Source organism: Saccoglossus kowalevskii, chromosome 4 (assembly GCF_978046115.1).
Source record: "Saccoglossus kowalevskii chromosome 4, keSacKowa6.1, whole genome shotgun sequence".
NCBI classification, from domain to species: Eukaryota; Metazoa; Hemichordata; class Enteropneusta; family Harrimaniidae; genus Saccoglossus; species Saccoglossus kowalevskii.
In genome coordinates this window covers 19,875,549-19,902,606 of record NC_140644.1, presented here as the reverse complement: position 1 = coordinate 19,902,606, position 27,058 = coordinate 19,875,549, and the positions used below count along the sequence as shown (strand labels likewise).

General features: G+C 32.2%; 1 protein-coding gene across 1 annotated transcript in view; it reads right to left on the bottom strand.

The window, feature by feature from the left end:
- LOC100377614 (TBC1 domain family member 19-like) overlaps nt 1-27,058 on the bottom strand; it is a 158,524-nt gene that overhangs the window by 17,773 nt on the left and 113,693 nt on the right. The gene's annotated exons all lie outside the window — the stretch shown is intronic.

Sequence of the window (27,058 nt, the reverse complement as noted above, 5' to 3'; positions counted from 1 at the left end):
TGAATTGATTTTAATTTTTTTTTGTTATAGTCAAAATACTGATATGTCTATTAAAAGAAAACATGGCATTGAGATACCCATTTAATACTTCATCAAAACAGTGCATTAGCAAATGTGTATGGCACATTAAAAAATGTGAATATATCGATAAAAATACTTATTAATCCCACGCAAAGTTTCGACACCACTATGATGCAATGACGTTTGTTTGTCTCGTTTTTTTTTTGTTTGATTCCCGACATATCAATTGTGAAGTTGTCTATTTCAAATGACAGTATCATTTTGGCTTTTCAAATTAGTCACAATAGTTTATTGCCTTTAGTACATACCAAAGCACAGAGAAATTATTTCAAAACCACCACAACAGAATTACTGTAAAATGACTAATTTTCACTGGGTTTAAATTTCGCTGATTTGCCATTTCAGGCATATTCAAAGGGTTTTAAATTCATGGTTTTATCATTTAGATAATGTGCTCTATGCCCAATTTTACATATTCACTGGGTTTTAATTTAGCGCATTTTTCAGTCAGCGAAATAAGCAAAATTAAAACCCAATGAATAATTAACCCCTTTACAGTATTTGTTGTTTATTAATATCATAGTCTGTATCAAAGATCTTCAGGAATAATTAATCACATAATACATAGTGACATCGTGTGACGCTGAAAATATAAATACGGACACAGTCAATTTCAGTAGATATGCAATGCAACGCAAAGTATATACAAAGTAATATAATTCCCAGTACACACACCACTGAGAAATGCAGTGCTCCACTTATCACTATACTTTAATGCCTCCGGGGTTTGAAAACTACGGAGACTTATACACAAACTTTATATTTATACCTTTTCAAATATTTATAACAATCTTGCCAAGGGTACATCTATGCTTTAAATTATTAATTTTTTTATATGTAACATTTTACACCAAGGCATAATTACGAGCATTAATTTTGTCATATAATTATAGTAATGAATTGGCATCCATATGTATAAGAGATAGACTGTCGTGATACTGAGCAAGTACAGTGATAATGTTATTTTTACAAAATTGCAAAGAACAGGACCACTCGCGGACTTTACTAGAAAAAAAATTGATAACAAAAAAAAGATATAAATAAAATTTGTAAGGAATTTAATTATTGGGCTTTGTCGTGCGGCAGTTACGTTGTCAACTTAACAATCCACAAGCACTAATTTAAAAAATAATCAACAAGTAGTACATGTATATAGTAGACAAGTGTATCGCCAAATTAGTCTGAAAATAAACTTTATTTGATCATGTTAAACCACAAGTTCATGTTCAATAATGAAATGCGTTTAATCTAACAAACTATCACATCACAAATCTGAAGGATTTTAATATAATAACGAATTGGAAGCACATCAGCATACAACTTGATTTAAATTAATAAAATCATCATCACGGTTTTCATGTAGAGTGTAGAGTATAAACAATGTATTTTATGTTGTGTCCGTCACATGGGAATAATTTCAGACATGATGTGGCGTGCCGCATTTCAGACGTTCGATAGCTTTGTGTATCAGTATGCGACGCATAATACATACCACAGGTGTGAAGAAATTAAACATTCTAATCACAATAACAGTCACACTGTCACATTTCCTGTGGCTATTATGTAATTGCACGATTTGAAATAATGATTTGCAACACCTGTGATTATTATAGGTACTTTACGCTTGTGAATGTATTACCACAGTGGGAGTTTATATCGTGCAATCTATCAATTTTCTCTTTTTGTTAACTATTTAACTATGAACATTTCACTGGAATTATTGTAATTCAAAGCTTAACACCAGACAGACGATATCAGGCCATAAACAAACAAAAAAGTTTTGCTTCTTAATTATCACCGCAAGTTTTAAACCTGCACCTCACATGTTTGTTTTTTTTGATTTTGTATACCGATAGAGTGCGCCACATACAGTAGAACAGGGGAAATGTTTGTTTTCCGTTTCAGAGGATGTTTTGTAGATTCAAATCAATGTTCAAAGCATGTATTTGAAATCATTTAAAGCTGACATATAGTTGTTTTAAATATGATGATCAATTCATTTCTTGAGAGTTAATACAAAAAAAGAAATAATACGAATGTTGTTATGTCATATTTAAATGTTGATATAATTCACAGTCTTTTCAGCAAACATATTTTATTCCGTCCTCTTCAAATTATTATCAGAAGAAAATTAACAAATGTTGTTTCAATTTTAACTGGTTTTATTCATCACTTTACGTACATATATCACAGTGTTGTTGCTATCTTTAGATGAAATCCTGCTCCAACTATATAAGCCTTCCAGCTATTTTTTTTCTCTCCTGATTTAATTACACAGCCATTAGGTCGTTTATGCAGAAATGTCAAAACTGGTGAGTGCTCTGACATGCTTATTTTGCCTTGCCCTGGTTTTTATGCTCATTGGTGATAGCGTTAACATGTAATTGAGTGTGCTTGTTCAATTTACAACTATGTCCATGCTGGCGGGGAAAACCACATGATAAGCGGAATTAACAATCCGATTAAACTAAATGGCATCATTTATAGCGTCAAACCAGATGGTATAGAAACAGTATGTTTGAAAGAAATACATTGATGACACTGTGGAGTGGATCAAAGCACTCACTCAACAAAACTGTCAATACTGATTTAGTGTGAAATGAAATCGGGACAGATGCTAGCTCTTGTTTATCAATACTATACCAAGTTGCTGCTCCTCCTTTCCTGTTTTGGCTTCAGAAGATAAATTGCCTCGTAACAATCTGTGCATAGCTGTACTGTCAGACAGGAGAGAGTGCCAGGCCTGAGTGGTTACAGGTGCAAAGAACGGTGACAGTTTTGCTTTCAATTGTTTCCTTAGAAAAATTCAACAGATCGTTTCTCATTTGAGATTTGCAGGTAAGCGTTATAGATTAGAACTGACTGATTTTGATTCTCATTCAAATGGTGACCGCTTATATACAAAAGTCGGCGATGTGTCTGTGCACTGCTTCATACCTGTTGGCGCCGTCAGGTTTTATGCTGAATTATTCCAGAAATACATATAATATTTTTGTTTTTAAAGTTTCACATAGTCATGCTACATGTATTGCAATTTCAGTTGTGTCGTATACACAGTGTCTGTGGGACCCATACTGAAGACGACACACTATTTAAATACTGATAGTCTCAGTTGCGAATTTTTTTTTTTACAAAATTACGTTCTTTTAAAAATGTCTCAGACTCAGAAGTATTATTTGCAAACATTTATGGGAAAGTTATTCAATCGATATGTAAGACATCAGATCGAGCATGACTGAAATCCAGGTTCTCTTGATATTATTTTGTGAATGAAATGAAATAACAGCTATACTAATTACATATGATGCAACGTGATTTCAATGTAATATGTTGCCGAATGTAATTATTCCTACAAGGGGGACGCACTTCCTATTTCAACATTAGATGAAGGAGTAAATCAAGCAAAAACTTTAATCTACTCTGAGCCCCGTCAACTATTGGATGGTAAAATACAGACATAAGCATCTTGTTTGTGAAGTGGCTTCCCATATGGTTATTTTTTGTTACACTGGCATGAAGAAAAAAAAAACGTCTCTCCCACTTTAATAACTAGATAATATATTGTACGACAAAAGCCGAACATATTCAAAACATATGACAGTATTTCAAGATGTAACGCAGCCATCAGCGATTTAGCACAGTGAGTAAATGCATCACCAACCGTTGTGCAAATTTAAAACCAGTATGATGCCATCCATAATATATTCCCTCAGAGTCTGCATTAATTGTATATAATTAAAACAAAATTAGTCGCACCGGTAATAGGAAGCAAATTATCGACAAAACAAAAATTAAGTCTTATCAACATTGCATACACTATCAGTAGGTGCACAGTTTAAAAATTCACTTTTTTTTTCCATTAGATTTTTGTCGTCATCCTAGAAAATAATTTGTTTCATATATCTTTTTCAAAATTATTGTTCAAGCTCTGTAGAAAATGTCAATTTGATTAAAAATAAAAATAAATTAAAAGTCTTGGCAGGAAAATGATGTTCGTAACTATAGTACATTTACATGCAGACATGACTATTCAATAAGGAATAAAGAATTCTAAATTTAATAGATCCACCTAGTATTCACAGAAAAAAATTAAAGTGCATAATACTTGGGAATGCCAGCGTGGGTTGACTAGATTATAATCCAGCAAAACGTCACACCGGTTCAGTCTGAGTAGATCGGTTTCTTTCATATCTTTATGCAATCTACAGTTCAGTACTTTCTGTATACATGCTGGAAGCGAGATGCATTATCTCAGTTTCGTTACCAGAACGAACTTAAACCTTTTTTTTTTTCATTCATGAAACTAGAGGTTTGTCATAGTGACACACTGTGAATACCCGACAGCAAGAACAGCCTGAGGATTTATCATTTTAATACCAGTATCACGACTATCACCAAAAATAAAATAACTGACCACATTGAGATGCAACAATTTGATTAACAAATTTACCATAATTTTTCCAAGCCAAATTTGGGTGAAATAATTGCACTATTTTTTTTTTCTGACAATTTTGTATGATTTCTATTTACTACAGGTGTTGACCAAAATTTGTGTAGAAATATGAAAACAAATTTAGGCTTTTATTTTAATTTGTGGAAGGTGGCAACAAAAGTTAACATAGTGCATTCTGTTATAAGAACAAAGAAGAAAACAACAAAACGAGTTGAAAACATAATTAGTGACGCCGGCTAATATATTGACACAAGAGACGTAGACCAATAAAGAGATTCAGATTGTTCCAAATTTCAAGACAGCTGTACAAACAAACTGAGTTTATTTTCAATATTTAGATTGGAAATAGCAATATTAATTGTGACAATTGTTCATAACTCAAACATTATATAGCCTTAAAGAATACATCTTTTTTCTGTTCTTTTATATTGACCAATCCACTCCATCGGAAAATATTGAAAGTATTCAGTATGTCTTGAAAAGTAGCGTGTAGCATATGCTTTACCCCGATTTCACAGAAACTGTTACAATCACAAAGTTCAAAAGTTCAGAAATAATTTCTAGCCATCAGTGTTTTAAATTGATGTGCATCAAGGGTTCATCATATTAGAATGAAATATGTCCATACATGACTGAGATCCAGTTCTGAATGGCAGAAATGCTTGATTTTTGAATGAATTTTTAGCACTTGAAAAGGCTGCCATACGGCCATTTTGAATTGGATTTTGAAAAGAATAGATGTGTATATACTCGTATGTATGATATAATGCGTGATGTCTGTGTGTGAAGTTTGAATGTAATCGGGCTGAGGTTTTGACAGGTGTAGATGACAGACAGGCATCAAACAGATGTCAAACTAAATGTTTTCGGACTACATCCCAACAGGGACAGGACAACATGTAATAAAACCAGCAGTAATACAATCTATACACCGGAGTGAAAAAAATCATGTATGTTATCAATTCTTTAAATATTTTATAAACTCATACATCAGATACATGTACAGGTATATGTTGCATGAGCTTGTGCAGTGATGTTGACTTAATATATGCGTGAGCACAGAATGGAGATGAAGCTGCTGGAGCCAATTTTGTTCAGATTTGAATGAATTTGATGAAAACAGTTAGGTTTACAAATATGTAAAAATAAGTATCAATATAAACATGGTCTTGCTGCCTCCAGTGTATTCTATTTGCATACATGTTAGTATATGGAGCATAAAATCAATATCATTCCATAAACCCAACTCACCTAGAGTTTATGAAGAATAATTGACATCCAACGCCGATGAATATTATATATCATTAACGGAATTTTGCACGCCAGTTTACAAATAATGAAAGATGACAATGATTAAAATACATTTGTACCAGCATAATACAAATACCCGTCATGTCTAGCAGACTTAATTGATAACAATCTTTCATGATCAAAACGATAATACAGGAGATCAGACATGCCTCGGTTCAGAGATTAAGAGATATTATTCACTCTGTTGACTTCACACGTTATTAATAATACATGTAGCAAAATGACGGCATTTGATTTTTTTATCAATTTGAAAATCGTCTACGAAGATGAATTTTCAAAAAACAAAAAATATGTCAAAATTCTCATATATTCTAGGGATTTATTGCGTTAAGCACGCAAATTGCTAATGTGACATTGGTCAATGTACTCAGTGATTTATCAATGGAACCATGATGTATTTGTTTAAAGCGAGGGAGTCGTCACCTGCGCATGCGTCAGACGGCCATAGCGTGTCATTGTTTACAAACAAGCGTCTACCCATGAGCCTTTGCGTTTTTAGTGTGTGTTGTTATCGTCACTTGGGACTCAATTCCCACGTGTGCGCAGGTGACGACCCTCCCGGCTTAATTAATTATAATATATCTAGTCGACATACTGTATGTACTCTAAAATCAAACACTATGCACAGCAATCAGTACACCTAGAGATGTAAAAAACTTCAACCCCCAGCTCTAAGTACCAATAAAGAAGTCAAAGTAAGAAGTGTAAATACTTGGCACATCTTAAACCAAGAATTTGAAAGCGATGACAATAGTTTTAAGGTAGTGAAATCCGAATGACACGATGTATGATTTAATGGCGATGGACGATAATTTTACCAAACAAAAGCAGTCTCACAAACATCAGGTTTTTTTAAATCAAAAAATATCATAATAATGTCTATTATTATACATCTGTCACTGTAATGCCATAAGTTACAGCGTACATGCCGTAATTTTGTGGTATTTTTTTTGGTATTTTCATTCTACCATATAAGAAAATGCGAATTCCAAATATGGAATAATTACTCCGGACTCCACACAAAGGAGTTCGCTGATTCTGTTCTAATCTTATTGAATTTCTGCATTCCCATGATGTATCATAGAGGGAAAAGATGTCAGATGCGTGTCAGTCGATACTCCAGCTGTACTGTCTTCAAGCATACTTTGAGGTATCCTCGTAATAACCTCATAGTATTACAAATGCAGCACTTGGATCGTGTTTGCAAGAGTGGCTAAAAACGGGTAGTGATCATAGTAAGTCTATAAAGTTTGGTATCAAATCAAACACACTTTCAAGAATTCAAATACAACTACTGGTCAGTGGAGCTAAATATTCAAGCGCATATATAACAAGGAATATTCCAATGCTGTAGTTTAGCACAAATGAGAAGATAGAAAATGGCTCTGAGAAGCCAACACATATTTCCCACATGTTTCTGGAATCTACTGGGAACAGAGAAATTGTTAAATCTGTATGTATTTACTGTAAAGCAGTTTGAGCCAAATTCAAATTTTGCACTACTGAGCATGTTACTGCACATATGCAATGCATTATGGGAGATAAATTCAATTTTTGTACTACTGAGCAAGTTACTGCACATATGCAATGCATTATGGGAGAGATGAAGAAATAATTTCACTGCAGCAAGCAGCCAATGCAAAAAGCAAACATTTGAACATGAAAAATTGTCCAGTGACCCTAATGTTTTTCTTTCTTTCAATATCCTAATGGTATTAACCTATAAAAATAATGAAAGCATCACGATATGATCTTCATTTCAAGTAGAACCTCCTTAAAAACCTTAAAAAGCACATGTAGGTATTAAACATAATCAGAATCAAGTGACAGTTAACACTTCTTGAGTACCTGATTTTTTGATTTTTTTTTCATTTTTGAAATTTCGAGTGTGAGAATGTGTGACTTGAATACATTGCAAACATTTTTAATCAATTCAAATATGAACTCATGTGCAATTAACTAACTGCCAAATGAAGTAATATTCATTACCGGTTTTGACACTACACAAATGACACTAGTGTCTGAAAGTAAATCTTTGACTGTACAAATCCAAATGTTTTGAATGCCATATTTTCTCCTGTAACAAATATTTCACACATTTTTTTATATTTTTCATAATTTTGTTGTTGTTGATTATTGAACAAATAAACATAATTATCCAATTCTTACAGGTTTTGATCAGAATTGTTGAACAAATATAAAAATTAATTATACTGATTGTTGCTTTATACTTGTTTGGACCAAACTTTGAGCAAATTTTGTTGACAACAAGAATTACATAACATGGTGCACTGAAAACTATTACATGAAAGATGACAAAGACCGACAATCATGGCAATAAAAATCTTACCTTGGGTTCAACATTTACGTTAAATTTGAATAAATTATAGAAAAAGTATGAATGTTTACAATAAAATTTTTGCCAGGATAATTACTTTGAAAAAAGGTTAATTTCATTCATGATTACAGCACGAGACTTATTATTTTTGAACCCTGCTGTTTTTCCCCCACCAGTATTAAAGCACAACATTTTACATATTTTTACTTATTTTGTTAAATTTTTGTTAGTTTTGAACAAATAGGTCCTGATGGAAAGATCTGATAACAATCTGGAAAGATTTGGTGAGTCACTTTTGTGAAAGGTTTAGAGCGAGAGGGCCGTCATCTGTGCACATGCGGGAATTACAAGCAGCACTTAATAGTGTCATAATAAATCACAACTAAACTTATTTACAACAAATGTGACCAACAAACATAAACAAATTGTATTCTTAACATCGAATAAATAATGACTGTTCTATTGTACATCTTTCCAACCAATCAGCTACTATAAAGTTATTGATTTATTATTTTTTGTTAAGAAAATAAATAATTCTTACAGATTCATATCATTAACCCTTTGAATGCCAAAGCAGATTTTTTTCACCTTTCACAAAATAGATCTATGCACCATCCCTGCATATTAATTAAATAATTTGCATATCATTAAGCCTTGAATGCCAAAGTAGATTTTTTCACCTTTCACAAAATAGATCTATGCACAGTCTCTCAACACACAGTCCCTCAAGGTGTTGAGGGACTGTGATCTATGCACCACCATGCATATTAATTAGGTAATTTACATATAAATAACCCTTGAATGCCACAGTAGATTTTTTTCACCTTTCACAAAATAGATCTATGCACCATCTATGCGTATTAATTAGGTAATTTGCATATCATTAAGCCTTGAATGCCAAAATAGATTTTTTTCACCTTTCACAAAATAGATCTATGCACCATCCATGCATATTAATTAGGTAATTTGCATATAATTAACCCTTTGAATGCCAAAATAGATTTTTTTCACCTTTCACAAAATAGATCTATGCACCACCATGCATATTAATTAGGTAATTTGCATATCATTAATGATTTGAACACCAAAGTCAATGTTTGTCACCTTTCACATATCATAAATTTCACATATTTCCTCTATCAATTCTCTCATCAATTTTTTTATTAGGTCCAAAATTAATAAAAAAAAGAAAAAGAAGAAAATACATAAAATATTACCAAAATGTTGGTGGGAAAAACAAAGAAACAACAGGAAAATGGCTACTGAGTGGCTATATCTTAAATCTGAATCAAACCAAAAGGAAGTGCACATCAGCTGTGGTAAATTTGAATCTAATCAATTCAGGCACAAACAAGGACAGACAAACAGATCCATTAGTCCACGGAAATTTAACTACATCACTGCGTTTTCAAAAGCGATGAGTTGCAGAAATAACGTCTGACAAATCTGATGACTATATAAAGCCAGAAAAACTGTAACACGAAAGCTTCCATGTTGTACTGAAATCACGTTTTTTAATTCAATCGTGTGAATAGAACAGATGGTGTTGGTAGAGGTGTGCATCTTTTATTAAAATTTTGTATTTGTATAACTGAGTTTGCAACAAAAGCTTCATAGTTTTGTCAATATTTTGTGATTGTCAGGGAAACGTCACTGTTTATACATAGGGTTAACTGTGCCCTATTTATATATCAGCCATCCTCAGTCATTTGGTGTCTACAATGCTGTAGATTGCTTCAATCAGTTGGATGCCATAATTTTTACTGCCAGTACCTGTGTTGCACAGTTGTATGCTATTTTTCTCTATTCTTGTATCAAATGAATATAATTTAACATTGGTTGAAAGTTTGAATCAAAAGTGTTTAAAAAACAAATGGAAAAAAAAGTGTCAAAAGTTGACTTTGGTGTTGAAAGAGGTTAATATTTCGAGAGATACTTTTTAATTAATCAGAAACAACTGTAAATCTGTAGAGCAATCCTATACCTTGAATTGTAAAGTTTTCTGACATTGAAATTGGTTTATACTATCACCATATCATGTAATGTAATTCAGGAAATCTGATTGGGTGCCATATCATGAAATGTAAATTCAAGCAATCTGATTGGTTGACATATTATGTAATGTAAATTCAAGCTATCTGATTAGTTGCTATACTATGTGATGTAAATTCAAGCAGTCTGACTGGTTGACATATTATGTAATGTAAATTCAAGTAATCTGATTGGTTGCCATATCATGAAATGTAAATTCAAGCAATCTGATTGGTTGACATATTATGTAATGTAAATTCAAGCAATCTGATTGGTTGACATATTATGTAATGTAAATTCAAGCAATCTGATTAGTTGCTATACTATATGGTGTAAATTCAAGCAGTCTGATTGGTTGCCATAATGTGTGATAAAAATACAATCTATCTGATTAATTGCAATGTCACATGATACAAATTCAAGCTATCTGATTGGTTGCTATACTATATGTGATGTAAATTGAAGCAGTCTGATTGGTTGCCATACCATTTTAAAAAGGTCGGTGACCCATTTTATTTGTAGCGAATGCTGTTCTGTACAACCCCTCATTATCTACACTTCAAACAAAATGACCAAGTTTTCTATATTCTAAAGGATCATGTTTTACTTTTTCATCATGTATTAACTGCGTAATATCAGCATACTCTTTTCTCAAAAACTAGGTAACTTGATTTTTTATATTAATATCCTTAAATACATTTGAATACAACACAATACATTTTCCTATTCTATCACCCTTTTTCTGATTGTTTTTTGTGTCACTTTATAAACAAAATACTCTCATGAAATTGTAGTTTTAAATTTTTAGTTTTACAAATTCATGAGAGAAAAGTATTATGCACAAATTTATGAATAAAGCATAGAAAGCACAAAAATACATTAGAGAAATGCTGCTGGCTGAAATCTTTTTCACACTGACTAAAGAAATATAATCAGTAACACTGGTTTGGAAAATCCCGCTGGCAAGGATTATTTGAATTCACTAATACATTTATGAATATTTTGTTGCCACTTGACAGTTTTTGACTAGTTTCATATTTCTAAAGTAATAAGAGACCGAATTTATTACAGTATTCATAGCCACAGCATTCACTGCCAGATCCACTGAATGTTTGGTGTAAACACAAATCTTTGTATTATACTTATAAGTGCCGTAACGACATTTCACAATTCTAAAATATTTCAAAATTATAATCAAAATAATAATGTGAAGTTGATTTTCAGTATTATTAATGGTCAGAAAAACAAAAAAAATTACACAAAATCAAAAATGACAAATCTTACTTGAGAGTCTAACCAATTTTGTCTGGTACAGTTGGTGACCCAGATAGAATGTTACCGCTGAATTGCCTAATCAGGTCTATGTCAAACCACCGAACATAAAAAGTGATCATTTCTAATCCCATGAACTCTCTTTATGAAAGAAACAACAATATTCTTAATTATAACATCTTAAAATGTATTGCTCAAGAGAACAATAATTTCAATTTATCTAAAATAATGAATAATTTATCTAAAATAATGAATAATTTATCTAAAGGTGAAACACCACGCATATGAGTGTAAGTGACACAAGCAAGTTTATACTCTATCCTACAGCAAGTTATTGCTAATGACATAGTCCCTGTTTGTATTACAGGTGTAAGATAATGCATGACTACTGAGGTCATATCCATGAAATGGGGCAATATGTACGAGATATGGCTCTTTGGAACAGCATTTGTTTGAACAAGATGGTCGTCAATCCAGCATTTTTTTTTTTTTTGATGGTGACAAAAATGTAAAGTATATTTGTCCGATATGATGTCTTATGTATGTGTGAAGTTGGAACTTGATCGGTCCATGCATATTGTGTTCAATGTATGTACCAAGTTTAAATCGAATCTGTCTACATATAGACTCACCCAGGGCACAGTGAGTTTGACCTCCCAATTGAGTCTGTGGAACACTCACCTAGGGTCTTGTGGCTTTGACCTCCAACAAACCAGGCTTAGCCTCGCCAAAAAGTCTGTGACCTACTCACCCGAAGTACAGTTATGCTGTCCTCTCCACCCAGAGTACAGTGGCAATGCCCCCATACCCCCACCCCACCCCACCCCACGCTACCCTGAGTATAGTGGCATTGGCTTCTACATCCAGGGTACAGGGTTTGGTATTTAACTCCAGGAACTTAGCATCCACGTTTCCAACACGCTAACAGTTAACAAGGACAGACAAAATCTTGACATCTATAGCACATGGTAGTTCCATCTGAGCATGAACATGAATTCACATACGAATACACACATCACAAACCAAGTTGATGGCCTGAACTGAAAAACTCTGAAAAGTGATGGAAAGCTCACTCTGTGATCAGGTAGGGCACCAAAAGCAATGGCCTTCACTAACATCTATGAATTCTAAGTTGAGTACACCTTTCTTTTTTAACTACACATCACTGATGACAGAGTTGACAAGCATAAATTTAAGTAAAAAGAGATTGTATTATGTTTCAGTTTTGTGCCACAGGCCATTTTGTTTTATCTAGAATTCTTAAGATTACATTTAACATTTTTAAAAATTTATTTCTCCCCTGTAACTTTTCTGTTTTTTATCATGAACTCTTGAAACTATCTTACGTAAGTATTAAAATTGATTTTTGATTAATTTATTCATGAAAAAAAAAAATCACAAAATTGCCGAGGGAAATATAAAAAAAAAACTTTTATAGCTATTGGAATATGGTCTAATCTTCGCTAAATCAAGCAGACTTCTTTAACTGGAATTGAATGCAATATTTCCTGAAGCATTAACCGATATATTTTGAATCTTGGTAGATGAACATTCAGTTATATGCTAAGTGGGACAGTCACACTGCTGCATAACATGAATCGGTTTCTTAGAAAGTCGGCTCGGGTAGTTTGCAGTTATATATATATTGTTGGTCTTGGAGAAACATCCATATAGTGATTGTGATTGTAGCATTGTTCCTCAGATTTATCACTGATGATCTGGGTATGTATATTTCATTGCCATTTTAGCGAATTTGATGAATTAACATAATCTTAATTTAGATAAAGTGCCAATAAATCCATTGTGAGAATATGATTTCTTTAAAATTAACGACATCTTAAATTAGCTGAAATAACATGCTAGCTAAAACACTTTATGAGGTATGCATCAATAAGATTTATGATAATGACCTCATTACAAATTCACACAAACTGCGAGATAATCACAAAATCACAAGACAGACGTAAATTTCTAAAAATTTCTAGTGTTCAAGCTTGCTCATTCTCAAAACATGTATTCCTTGCATTTCTGAACACAGCAATAATCTCGCTGAATATGTTTATGCAATCTAACCTTTCCAAGCATTCACTGTATTATATGGATGCTATTGGTATTTTATATTCATTCAGTCTATAATAATTATGGATAAATACATGAAAATATACAAAAATATTACACCATAAATTTGACAGAGAAAATTGCAGTGTTTATTTGTGACTATAATAGTGAATGTACGGGTAATATAATCATTATTCCTAGTTTATACGTTTCTATAGGAACACTGATCCAATAATTTGAGGATTACTAAGTAATCATTGAAGAGATTATAAAATTGTATCATGGCCAATTGCTTACATTTAAAAGTACATATGAACGTGTACTTTCAATTTAACAAGGCTGTTTTCATTGCCACAAAATTTGTTCAATTTGTATACGCAAACGATGGTTCATGGAATGCATGGAGCTCTACAGAAACGATTCCCACATAGCATGCTGTGAAGCAGTGCGATCAATGCTGTGATAATCATATTTGTGATTGACTGTAAAATTTGCCGAAACCTTTATAACTAAATACATGTAACAATAAACATGTACTTTGCCAGGACCCCCCCTTCAAATGTTGTTTTTGCAAAGTAACATATCAGATTACATATCTAATTTTAACTTGTGTAAGTTATCATCATCATCATGTGAAAATTAAAAATAATAAAAACTTTTTCAAAAAATGCAAAAATAAGTGTTTATGATAAATGATAATCTAGAGTCCTTAGTGCGGGTAGAGTTATAGTACGAAAAAGATTGAAAGATGAAAGTCAATAAACTTTCTGATTTTGCATCTCATATTTATTTTCTTCTGATGTTAGAGATAAGCTGATTGGGATGAAAAGATCAATGTACTTTTCAAACATGAAATGAAGTCTTGTTTTTTTTTCAACAAATTACCGAGGTAGGTCTTCTTTTGAAAAACTTGATTAACATGTGTTAGATACTATGTTTATTGTTTTTAGGTCAATAACGGCAGAGAGTATTAAAATTGAAATTAAAAAGATAGTACATGTTCAATAAATATTTCATTTTTAATCTACATGGACACCTTAGAGGAACAATATAACAACCCTTTGCTGGATATCATAACAACATATCCCAATCTACATCATTTTTGACGTCAGAGAAGTACCTCATTGTTGGAGGGTACAACTTATTTGTGAACATTATCATGATAATAATGTAATCACAAGAAATAATGCAAATTCAAAGAGAAGGAACAACCCTTTGCTGGATATCATAACAACATATCCCAAATCCACATCATTTTTGACGTCAGAGAAGTACTTCATTGTTGGAGGGCACGACTTATTTGTGAACATTATCATGATAATAATGTAATCACAAGAAATGAAGCAAATTTGACTCAATGATTGAAAGAGAAGAAAAGAATATAGTACCATATTTGCTCTATTAGAAGTGCACCTCAAATAGAAGAATTGTATTTACAGAATCATTACATGACCATGTTCAAAGACATCTCATTTTGATACGGAAACACATACGCTTCTAATACAACTAACATAGAATACCCAACTTACTTTCCATGCTTTTTATGGAAGAAAGACTTGCGTATACAAACATATAATTACAACACGTACATGTATACTATATACACTCATGTTGAAAATTAACTACCCCCCCCCCCCCCCCCCCCGTACTAATTTTGGCATAACTATTAAAGCCAAGATTTCAAAGTTACTTCTTGTTCAAAGTCATGTGCAGGAGGTATGAGCTACAAATGTATGTTCTAAGTGTTCTCAACTTGCAATTCATAGATGTTTAAATAGTGAGGTTAATTTCCGTAACTTTTCTGAGTTTTTCATCTCAGGCCATGAAAATGGTTTGTGACTTGTGTATTCATATGTGAATTCATGTTCATGCTCAGATGTAATTATAAATCAAACACACAATATACACAAGGTTTGGCCTCATGTTTGAGGTACATACTTCCATGTTTATTGTAATATGCAGAGTATATTATAGACTGATTGACTAAATGATTCCTATTGTCTGATATAACAGGCCCATATAAATGATACTAACAATAAATAAAGTTTCTTAATGTCAAAAAAAAAATGTATTACCAACAGTGCGGACACTTTTTAACACACTTGCAGTAAAGAAATGCTGCTTTAAATTTAACAAGAGACAAACTGTAGTTGATTTTATTGTTTATGAGTTGTGGGGAAATTTTGTTGAAACGAATGTATTTCACTAGTGTCATTAAGACTGTAGAGAGTAGCTCATTAAGTAAAATTTCCGCATCAAAAACGCTCTGAAATTATCCAAATAGGAGTTGATAATATTTGAGCAGCGTCTGTTTTCTTTTAATCAATCATTTTTGTTTTTTTATAATACTGAACCATGATAACCAAATTAGTAACACAGGGTAACATGTCATGTCACATGCTGTATTATAAATGTTTTTTTTTTTTTATCTGTGTAAAGGTGCTGTTTTACATACCGGGTATATATAGCATGTACATCCTAACATCTAAGAAATTACACGTCATATGCTGTATTTTTATAATAACAAATAGCATTGGAAATTCTTTAAGCTCAAGTTTACATATGCATCATAACATCCAATGAAAAAATCACGAAAAAACACAGCTTTTTCAATATTTTTTTCAATATTCAACATTAAAGCGCACATGCGGAAATTGAGTCCCAAACGATCATAACAACACACGCTAAAAAAGCAAAGCCTCATGGGTAGACCTTTGTTTGTGAACAATGACACGCTATGGCCGTCTGACGCATGCGCAGGTGACGACTCCCTCGCTCTAAAGCTTACAGAAAAACAAAACAAAATATTTGTCGTAAACGTTGCAACTATTAAAATTGACATTCAAAAACACAGTCTTAAAAGTCAAAGTACAAACAAAATTGACTCATGATGATGCACCCTAAATTTAGTTATAAGACTTCCTGTTTAAGCATTTTGTTTTCTCCCATCGTTCTGTCAATACATCCCATTCTTTCATTCAATAAATCAACGTCGCAATACGATCACCGATGGAACGCACATCAAATTAAATTGCTTCGTCATCTCCTTCAAGATAATATCGTTAAATCCGAAAAAAACTGTAAATAATTTCTAGAGATTATAAACTCAATTCGATCAATTGTATCCTTTATAGCAGTGCACTTATAATAGTTCTCGCTATTGATGATTGCCCGCAGGACTGGAACGCAATTATGAAATGAGATTAGCTCATAATCTTGTATCAAGGACCTTTTGTATATAGCTTTGATGAGTGCTATCAGTCCATCAAGTACCACTTCAAACACAATAAAACATATTTTGAAGTATTTTTCTATTGTAGGTGATATTTAATAGACTCAACAGAAACGCGACTCATTGATCGTGTCCCGCTTGTATTGTGATCTTTTAATAGAAATACAAACAGTCCTCCAGCTGTGCATTAGAGACGTCAGTCTGTGAACAAAAACAAGCTTTTGGTTTTGAGCTTTACAAAGTACATTTACCTAACATCTTCATAATGTGACATTTTAAATAACAGAGCATGCGTTGAGATATCCATGTTGGATTATTTGTATTTTGCGTAATAATTATACGATACAATTTTGTTTTCCTACGTATACTTATTGATTCATAATTTAAGCAAGCCATGAGAAAACTAATCCCCACAACCAAGATTTGTATTTGAAAGAATAAACCCACACATTCAAGGTACCGGTATATATGTAACAGGGAATTTTATTTAATATTTTCAGTATTTTGATTCAAAATGCCAGCTCATAAAATTTCACCTAAGATTGGTGATTTAATTATTTTTATCACAGTCCTAGAGGGACTGTGTTTTTATTATAGGTAGAAAGTCAGTTTGAAAAGCTTTCCTTGTGGAGTTGTGTTTTATGTAATACAATGTATTCTGCGCAAACAAAATTTTTCTCACATTTATAATGCATGCAAATATCCAAACACCAACGAACATGTTTTAGACTACTAACCGATTGACATACAGCCGTTAAGCCCTTCAAACTTCATTTTATTGTCAATAATTAACTCAAGTTTATTAAATTAACCTGCCAGTTATTGCTGTTTTTTGTTCATTTACGTCAGTACAATTACATTAAGAGTAGACTATAAAGTAAGGTTATTAAAAATTTGGTCTTAACGATTTAAGGGAATGAACTTGATGGCAATTTGATTTATGACCTCTTGACAGATATTATGAATTTAAAACGAACTTGAGAAATTCTATTCTGAGATTTTACAGAGTAGTGAACCATGAAAATGACAGACAGAACATTGAATTTCAAAGCCTAATATTGATTACTACTGATAGAATTCAAGGATTTTTCAAAACAATTACAATAGGTTTGGTATACCTTTATTTCTGTAAACAGTGGCATGCTATGATGGCAACAGATTACGCAACGCTTTTAAATATTTCATTAATTAATGTTGAACTGTTACCATTTTGTCAAAAATTAAGAATATTGTAGAAAAGTGAAAAAAAAAAATTGTAATGTCCAACACCATATAGTACTATAATCATTGCATGATAATTTGTTCTTATAAATGAGAGAGAGTTCATCACATATCCCTGTCCACGGTGCTGAATTCTGTTGATAACACATAGAGCATATTTCGAGTCAAATCTGTTGTAAGCCGTTATCGAATGCTGCAGCAATAGCAAATTACAAAGAAATAAGTATGTTGCGGCATTTTGAAAGAAATATGGATATGACAATTATTTTTACCTGGGACTAAACCATTGGAAAAAAGGGGTATATACAAGTGATAACAATAAAATTAACAGTCAATAGACAAAAATAAGCATAGAATACAAAAAAATGTGACCCTCCTAAAAAAAAAAATGATTCTGCACACACAAAAACATAACACATTCCACAAACATATAATAATAACTGAGAAAAATTACACTTAGCTCACTACAAATACAGAATTAACATCCCCCTTTCAAATAACAACAACTCTGAAACCCTTTCTCCTAACCACCCAGGTCTCCATAACACATCTAATCAAGACAAATCAATTGAACAATTTACGGCTGATAATTATCATAGGACAATCTTGTCTAATTAAATCACTACAAGTCGCTACATGTCTCAGGCCTGCGTCATGAAATTTATCATGTCCACTATAAAGCTGCGTTCAATCTAAGTGATTTACTTTGATGAACACTACTAAATAAGGATTATACGACATGGTTAAATTTTCTGGGTGAACAGAAGACAATGAATCTATTTCCCGGCCATCACATAAAACAGGTTCATGTCGAGAAAGTTATTTTAAATTCTCTAATCTCCAACGCTCTGATGGATCACCAGTAATGGTGTCAGGTTCTCGAGCAAATCAACTGACATCGATTTGTCAGTCACCGTTACACTCAAAATACACCAATCGGGTCGATCGTACCATACCTCCTGATAAATCACTGTGCAATTTATTTCCACTTCCTATTTATTTCCACTGAAGGGGCAAACTGGCATAAATTAAATTCATTAAAATTCATATTTTTCCTACAGGTTGTGTGTAATTTATGACTAATCAATGAAAGTACTTTTACCCAAATTGAAATTTTCAGAAAAAATAACTTTGAGCTATAAAAATATTGTAATCAACAGTACAGACTATTAAAGGATTTAGAATACAAGAACTAGGATTGTGAAATGCTTTAGTTTTAATGAATTTTCCAGTTTGCAATTTATGACTATATGAAAAGTGAACATTTATGGCTTTTTAGCAGCAAATTAGAACATACCAGGCACATTGTCTGGAAATTCACATCAAAATAATGGGATGTCCAACACACCATCATGATTGATGTAATATACCACAGTCAACAAGACACACATGAAAACACGATTTTGGTTTTGGTTTTTAGACATTGAAAATGACACAAATAAAGTTGTAACATTCTAAAAAAAATAATTCCATCAAATAATTTTGAGTAAAAGTAAAAAATTATGGGAAAAAAAAAACTCATCAATACAGAGTACAATAACAGGCAATTCCAGCATATACATGTACTGCAATAATCAACTATACAATGTGGTCAGTAAAACATTGTGGAACAGTCATTCTCCTCTAGAAAGTTTCTATTGCAATAGATGGCTAGAGATCAGGTTTATAAGTTTCAGTAGAGATAGGGTATAATTTGTTGCTCTTTTTTTAATACAACTTCTTCTAAGCAATAGGACTATACTGGATAGTAAACAGTCAGCTCCGGGAATTGAACCCACAACCTCCATGAAGCAAGACAAACATGCTCACTCACGTTTCAAACAGTTTGGTGATGTTTTCCAGCGTTTTGCAAACAGTGATAATAATAAATGTGATTTCATACAATTTTCAAGGTCAAAGTGATCCCATTTCCGCTGCAAGCACTAGAGCAGTTAATGCACATTATGAATAATATCAAACAAATCATTGAGTAAAACTAATGAGCTTGTCATTCAGTTTGAACTCGACTGAAATTACAATTCACTGAACATGTTTCCTGTTGGATCGGGCCGGCATGACAATACACTAAACCTAGTCTTTCATTATTGGAATTGTTTGGACTAAGACACAAACATAAATGAAAGTATGTATGCTTGTTTAACTCAATGTAAATTGATTCATATGGAGTTCATGTTACTAAAAGACCCACACGGTTCGCTTCAACTTATTAAAATTACAATCAAATCTGTCTCATCGGAGCTTGAGTGTTGTTCATAGCGAGTGCTGTGCAGCCAGCGACAGGTAATTCCCCATTACACTAAATACGATACTTCACAGAGCAGAGATTTTGACGGATGGAACCCAATATGATTTGCTTTTCATTAATAATGGATAACGAAATCATATTAGCAAATTTGAAATATGAATAGACGTACATAATTACATTTAGTGCCGTACGTACGTATCACATCCTAACCCAGTAATGGTTTTATTTTTTAGATGTTACGCTTACTTTCTTATATCTTTAATGACGCACTGTAAACTGTTACATTGGAGTCAACAAAACCGTGTACGTTATAAATTATTAATAAATTCCAATATTTATAAACACAAACAGCAGTTACACATTGCTGAGTGCATGCTGTTCTAATTTATGCGTTCACACGACCACTTTGTGAGGTGGTATTGACTCTCGCCAAAGACGCTGGGTTTATAAATATTTACAAGTATATTTATGAGCATGGGTTTGTTCAGTCTAGAGTATAACTTCACAGAATTATGTGAGTTAAGGTTTATATCTGATCAGTATTTTAATTTTGTAGCAGTGTGGATTTCACTGGCGTACATTACACAACATTGTCGTCAGAACTGTGTATGCATTCTATAGTCTTTTATTGTAATCTAGTTGATTTATAATATATTTATATATATACATGTAGTAGTTTATCATCACAAAAAATCTACGACCAAGCATGACAAACATAATTCTTACAACTGTTTAAATTTACAAGCTTGCCGAAAATGTTTACTGTAAAATACTTTATTTTCGCTTGAAATTAATTTTCGCTATGTTCGCATGATTCGCAGGAATGATTCAGTGAAAATAAAATCCAGCAAATATACCTGTTTTCCTATATTTTACATTCAAACTTGTCAAAAATCAGTGAAAATAAATTTCACAGAAAACATCCAAAAAGTCTTTTTCAGCGAAAATGAATTCCAAAATTATTTAATTATTTTATAAAGTATTTACAGTGGTTATTCTTGAGGGTGACGCTATGTCTCTCGACGGTGTACAATTATATTAGGGGATCCGGCTATCTTATTTTCACTCAAATTTTATTTTATTTGTAAACTAATTTTCAATCAATTCATCAACACAAATATGTTTTCACACAAAAATATGCAATGTTACAGCCACTGACCCTTTAAGACATTGCATGGTGACACTGTTTTGTTCCAATGATTTTGGTCATCTGTAGAGGCCGGCTTACAGCAGGCGAGAGTGTTAGTTTATTATCGATGTACTGAAAATGCTGAATAGTAGTGGGTGATCTTAATTCATAATATTAATGCAGAAAACACAGAAATGACAGTTACAGATTTAGAGATTACTCACCGTAGATTATTTATACCGACAAGAAGTATCACATACCATCATGCTAATTCCAGGTCAAAGGTTAATTAGTGGCTGCAGGAGGAATAGCCATCAAGTTGGATTACATGATATTAAAACATTGCCTACTGATGCCGTTTTATTTCAATTCATTCAAGCGACATGTTAAAATTACTTGAACTCTGTGTACATCATACATAAAGCTGATGAATTTGTTAAACTATAAACGATTAATTTTCATATAAAGTAAAAGATTACTGTCACATTTAATGTGTGTGAATGGAGTACGAAGTGTTTTGAATTTTATAACAGCTATTGTACAATTTGAAACATTAAATTTGTTTTTTGTTTTTATTTGGGGGGTGGGGGTAGAGGTTGAGATTGACAAGGGAATTCGATCCGTAGCAGGCATGGACATAGAAAGAAACAATAAATTATTTTGTAAATGAAAAATACTATTTGATGAGGGACTGAGGCAATAATCTAACTACCCTATCCTAGACTAGAGGAACTATCCGGTATTACATTTTTTTCGATTCATGAAAAACGTTATTGATTTTGACATTTTTACAAATACAATGTTTTACAAAACATACACGCATTTCGTTAACAATATTATTTACATACTAACAGAATTAACCAGGGTCAGTAGAAAATTGGTCAAAGTCAAGATCATTAACATAATCATAATTGTCAAATGTTTACGATCATATGTAAACCCTTGATGTGAAATAATGTTCTAGTTTTTTACTGCATAATTTGAGCTGAAAGATGACGTCCTTTGATCTGATAGGTTAAGTCTGTTATTAACCAATCAGAATGCTATGTTGTACTGATGCGTTTCTTCATGATTTCCTGAATATTGGTTATGACGCTTTTGTTAATGCAATGCAGAAGTAAATCACCAAATTAATGTTGCACAATTGGCTGGCATTTTTTTAGAAATTGGTGAAACTGGCACATGGGTGTATTTATCTCTTTTTATGGTCATTAACAGGTCTTTGTGACACTCTTAATTATCCACTCAAATCATGGTAGTTGATATCCACAATAGATGCCATTATTTAATTTATTTCGAAAAGTACAAAAAAAATGAAACAAGCTTTGATGACAGTCAATTTCAGGAGGAATTGACACTGAGTCGAAATTGACCCCAACAATTTAAATCCACCAAAAGTGTATATGTGTGTGTGTGTGTGGGGGGGTTGGGGTTGGGGGGTTGCTATAAAGTTGATTGGTATGGTATTAAAAAGCACATGGTTTAATGGAATGATAGTTAAATTACTTCAATATAAATGTTGTTCAATTTCAAATGTAAGTCAAAATATGCAACAGGTGGTCTTCATACTTCATACTGTATTCAATATTTTTACACTATTAACTTAAACTGTATAAATAAATGACAACTGTGTACTGCTTGATTCAATTTAATACAGCATCCTTCTTTTAATACACTGCCTTGTTCTGTAAATGTCGCTGGTTTTTAATTTTGCTATTTTCAGGGATAAATAAAATCTTCTAAATTAAATCCACACGAATATGTACAATAACCACAGAACTCATTGTTTCATTGCCAAGTTCACGAACTTGAAATCCGGTGAAATTACTTAAAGCATTAACATAGTCAAATTAAATGACAGAAAATGCCAGAAAATAAAAGGGTTTTACAGTATTATGCATTTCCCATGTAATACAGCCCCATAGATATTTCAAATTTTCAACACCCAATTGTTAATTTGTGTAAGGTGAAAATATAATCCATAACGTCCTACAATAAACTGGTTTGTTTCTAGAAGTACAGTTTAACGAAAATAATGAAAAGCATCTTTGTTCTTGCTGCTATTTGACAGGTTTTCTCGTAAAACCGATGGACAGTAAACAAAAGTAGTCCACATATTGTTTACTGCTACTCGGAAATGGAGATAAACAGATTTTGCCACAAAATAATGTCATCGCTATATATGCTAACCACCAAATTTGCACATAAGTCAAAAATGCATGTGTGGGATTGTACTTCTGAAAATTTGGGTTGCAGAATTCTAATGATAAGAAAAAAAGATAAAACGTTTCTGATATTATTGACAGCGAAAAAAAGCGGTGAATCAGATACATACAAGAGAAGTAGGATTTCCATGATTACGGGGGTATATTAGATTTAACATTGCCAAGGTCTAGGATCATAAAGAATGTAACTTGTTGAATAAATCCCATATCGTGCGGTCACACATTGAAGATTTTTTAGTTACTCCAGAGCCTAAAAACAATGGCAAAAACCTAACACAGAGGGAATACTCCTTTAAGGTAGACTGATCAGTAAATAATATACAATTCAAAAAAAATATTTTGAAAAAAACATCAAACTGCAAACGTCAGCAATCTTATTATCTAAGTACATTGGAGAGCTTCACAAAGGAATGCAATTGACTCAAAATTGCCGCTATTTTTTTTCTATGTGCATGTGTATTGTAATTTTTATTGGGGGGGGGGGTATTTTTAATGCTGACACCTCAATACAGCTTGCCTGAAGCTACAGACCAATAAAAATACAACATGTAGTAACTATTGCAATCAAAGCACATAAAGGTATAGGTACACAGAATATAATTTACAACATAGCTTGATTGCTTCTCATCCAATTCTGTCATTTGAGCTGAGAAAACAGAACTGGAAATAATGGAAACTATTTCCTTTTTCTGCATTTGGCATTTCAAGGGAAGATTTAGCACATACAGTATTTGTTCTATTTGAAGCGCATCTCGAATAGAAATGCATATAAACCAAATATTGCATTTATTGTATGCTGAATCATTAAAATACAACTTATTTTGACCTTAGAAACACCTCAGTCTGTAATTTATGTATAATTATATGCGCTACTACTAGTAATAGGGCAAATGGTATCTTAAAATTTCAAAAATATTTCTTCCTCATTCCCTTAAATTGCAGTATTTTTTTTATATTTTGTTTTAAAAATGTTGATTTAGATCAGCAGAAAGTGGGCAATTATTTTCATCTGGTCCAAAATTAATTGAGAAATTGTTGAAAAAAAACCTGTACATTTGAGAAAATATTGCATCAACATTGCAGCGGGAAAAATAACAGCATTCAAAGAGAGAAAACATTATGCAATCAGCGGAAATTACACCTTTATCTTGATGAACAGTTTCAATTCTTTAACATTTTTTTCCTGAGAATAGTATGTTAACTAAATATTCAAAATACTATTTTGCTGGTAAGAAAAAAAAAAAGTGACACTTTCATGGAACGGCGCATGAATTGATTATTTCTCATTACGTGCATTCATGAAGCCTAGCAGCACGTCTGCATACAAAGTTGATTTTAAAGAAATCAAAGCAAACCACTAGATAACAAATTTAAAGAGAGACATACAAATTACTTTATGCAGGGTGTCACAAACAATTTACCACAATTGCCATATACAATGCACATCAGCAAACATTTTCACCGCTAGACATTTTTTGTGATTTCCCGCCTTTTTTTTGGTGCAACATTATGCAATTTCTTTTGTGATTTGTTTATTAATTCAGAACCAAAATGACATAATTTCACATTGCCAAAAGGTCTTGACGATTTATTTTTGAAAGAAAAAAAAACATGAAAATTTTTCATCCAGATTTATTTTGGAAAAGATGACAAAACTCTACAAACATTCATAATTCTGTCTTTATTTATGTTTATTATTAAAATCTCTTTACAGTAAATTGTAAAAGCATTAATTTTCACTGAGATTTAATTTTATTATTTGGAGCATAATTTCTAAAGTTCAAATTCACAGATTTGCTAAAAATGCAATAAATATGTTCTACTGTAATTTTTTATGTTCATGTGTATTTAATTTAGCGAATTTTAATTGTCAGTGAAAATAGCGAAATTAAAACTCAGTGAATAATTAATGCATTTACAGTATACCGGTAATCACAATCACTGATAAAAAATATTGATAAATTGTGATGCATCCAGGTGATATTGGATATAGCAATCGTATCTATCATAAGAAGAGAATAGTTCTAATACATACATACTGTGTGCATCAGACTCACGTCGTCAGAATTCAATTAAAACTAAAAACTCCAATAAATTGTAGTGAAATATACACCTAAACTAACATTCACGAGACAATTACACATTTCCTGGAGCGAGTTTTTCTTTCTTCTACAGACCAATTTAAATCACAAAAGATTTCCTGTTCTCTCATTAAATCCTCTTATTATTAAAAGCGGTGTTGTCACGATTCACTACAAGAAACGCTGACACTTGAAAGAAAATGCGCCGACAGAGAATTTATAGCAAGACCCGATTGAGACAGTTGCTAATGCATGAGGCCAAGTGTCTGTAACATATATTAGTTCAATCGCTTGCTAACTGAGTTATGAACAGCGAGAATCTGCTGATTGACCGTAAGATTATGAACACGCACAGTTATAATTATACTGCTTATATAACTTCACACAATGCCTAGGCGGGATCCCCGCTGAGACTCAGTTACAACATATTCCTGCAATTCTCTAGTATATCTAGCATTTTTAAAGTTTATACTATTATATATTGATACAAAGTGTACGTACATGGGTGTAATCTACAAACAAATTAAATTGAACAAGTCTGTGTCATTGACGTGTATGTATTTAGATAGAGGTGCGTCAGTTACCATCTATGGGTTATTTCAATACTAAGATTTAATGAAATCAGTATAGATTCATGTAAGCTTGCACAGCGGTTGTTGAAATTGTTATTTTTATCACCCAGTCAAATATCAACAAATCCAAAAAACAAATTGACGTACATATGTATTATGTTGTATTTTCCTTTTGTACCACTTTTGACAATAACAGTGCAGGCAATGATGTAAAATCAGACAGATATACACAAATGATGGACAGACAGACAAAACGCAATCATCAGTCCCAGTTTCAGACTTCCTCTGAATATTAAGTGTCAGTATCAATCTTCAAGCAAGTTATCTCGTATTTCTCACCATCAAATATGGATGAGTTTTTGTAGATTTTTTTTTTCTATATCGTGCAAATTATCAGAAATGTGTGTGCACAGAGTTTCTGACAAATAGACTGCGAATTGAACAAATAATTCAACGAATTAAATTAAGTGAATTTAATGATTTCCAATGAAACCCCAAATCAGTGCAGTATTGTTGCAGTAACAGCTGACAAAACACGCTTAAAAAAAACAAAACAAATATAAATAATCCACCACAGACCTACATTTAAACGACAATGAAATGAAAAGGACAGAGAATTTATAATTTATAAATTTGAACCAGAGGTTAGCATATATATATATATATATATATATATATATAAAATATGTTCTTTAAATTTTCAACTGTTTATTTCCCTTCAGTGAGATGCTGTCCCATATTTATACTGCAAGGACCATTTTCCACCGTTAAGGAAAGTCGGAAAAAAAAAATTGATTAAATGAAAAAAC